Genomic DNA, 2,124 nt, shown 5'->3' on the forward strand with positions numbered 1-2,124 from the left:
CTTCTCTGTCCAGGGTTCGTTTTGAAGGTGGGCGGCGCCCTAGCGGGTGGGGGGCAGTTGCTGTCCTTGCTGAGTGGAGGCTGGGGAGGAAAAGGTGTCCGAGGGGCAGTCGCGGCCTCTCGAGAGTGCGGCGCCTCCCGTGGGAGCCCCGCCTGCGTGGACGGCCGGGCCACGGTGGGCTTTCCAGCGGAGCTTTGGGCAGAATTCCGGCACACGCACACGCACGCGCACGCGCCCATTCGGCCACGGAAGGCTTGCTGGCGATTACTGAAAGAAAGCCGGAGGAGGTGGGGGAATGGAGCCACGTTTGTATTTTACTTCCTGAAAGTCAAGGTGATGCAGGTACACATACTAAAGGGAACACGCCCCTTCTTCGGGATGTGGGAGATGGTGCTGGAAACTTCGAGATAAGGGGAGAGAGACGCAGGGTTAATGAAGACCAGCTTTACCGCGCAAGTGCCCAGAAATGGCTTTAATAATCAGGTCTGGGTTCTCGGAGGCTTCCTTCCCTTAACTTAGACCATTCCTCCCCAAACAGAAATCGAGATTTCTTTTTACCTTCTGCCCGGCCACTGGATAGGGGACTAAAGCCTCCAGTAAATCTTACTTTCAAACACTTTTGCTTGATCCGGAATGTTGGATAATGTCTTTTTTTTTTAATTAAAAAGGAAACAACAGGTTCTTGAATAAAGAATTTCATTAATCGTGGTTCATTAGCTGTGAATTTTTGCTTTCGACAGACTGCAGCATTTTCATGCTGTGGGTAGAACTATCTGCTTATCTACTTAGGTATCTCTTGATCTGCTGGAGATCAAAAATCTCATTCCTTTTTTTGAAATTTATGTGTGCTTTTTTGAATATTGATAAATTACCCGGACACAAGTAGTAATTGTTTATTAAGTGTTACTCTAATGTTACCGCATTAAAAAAAACATCAGGAACTTTTCTGCCCGGTGGCTGCTGGCCACCCAGAGGAGGGCTTCGTTTTCTGTGTGGGTTTCCAGGAAAAGGGTTTAACTCTGTAGCCTTATCACTGGGGTCCCCCGTGAGGTGTCGGATCTACGCTTGGTTAGTTAAATTAATAAATATCAGTTTTACTGGTTCCCAGGTCATCTTTAAACATCTTCCATAATACAGCAGGGATTTCCTTGTAAATTAAGTTACTGGTAATAATTACAAGTGTTGTATTTTATGCTTACTGAACTTTTAACACGAGATACCCAGTTGTGCAGTAAAAACTCAATTCAATAACAGAGGCCATAGGCGGAAAATGGGAGGTAGTTCTTTAGCAGATTTACTTCACAATGAGATTTTTCTCAGAAGACGGATCTGTTCATTCGGATAGCTCCATGCAATTGAGGCAGGAAAAGGATTCCAGGGATGGAAAAGTTTCCGGCTATTATAAATTGCCGCACCTTGTAATACGTTTGAAAGCCTGCACGATTCGGGGAAACTCAGCGTCCCCGTGGCAGTATTCTCCCCAAACTTTAATGTTTAATGGGTTGTGGAACAGAAACCAGCCTTTCCGTTTTGAACGTGGAAGGAAAAGCTCAATGTCGTCAGAGCTGCGAATCCTGGGTTTGCCCGAGACATTGCCTGAGGGGGTTCTCCAGAAAGTTTGAGGCTCTGCCGCGTCTGCCCAGGGGAGGACGCGGGTTGCCACACGCCCGGTTAGCCGGGCTCTCTCGCAGAGTGCTCGCCAAGGCGGCGGGAGAATTAGCTGCGCAGAGGAACAACGCACCGAGAACTCTTTGCCGGGAAGTTGCCCATGGAGTTGTGATAAAAGCAGGAAATTCAGAGAGTTTATTAAGCTGATGCGGAGAAAGATTCGAGGCTTTTAAATAGGGTCTGATTGATCTCAAAGCAAGCCGTCCTGAAAATGCCGGGTTTCAGTGCCGGGGTGCGGATCGTGTGACCCATAACAGCCCAGCGCCTCGCTGATGGGGCCTGCGTGGAAGGGGCGGACGCGCAGGGCGGACGGAGCAGCTCTGAGCGCGAGCCTGAGCCGCGCCGGGGGCGAGACGGGGCGCGTCACGGAGCGCGAGGGCCGCACAAGGAGCTCCGCTGGGATCCAGGCGCGGGGCCGGGGAGGCGCGGCTCAGCCCTCACGCACGCTCGCGGCCC

This window comes from Carlito syrichta, unplaced genomic scaffold (genome assembly GCF_000164805.1).
Source record: "Carlito syrichta isolate Samal-C Ts95f unplaced genomic scaffold, Tarsius_syrichta-2.0.1 Scaffold169214, whole genome shotgun sequence".
Classification (NCBI taxonomy): Eukaryota; Metazoa; Chordata; class Mammalia; order Primates; family Tarsiidae; genus Carlito; species Carlito syrichta.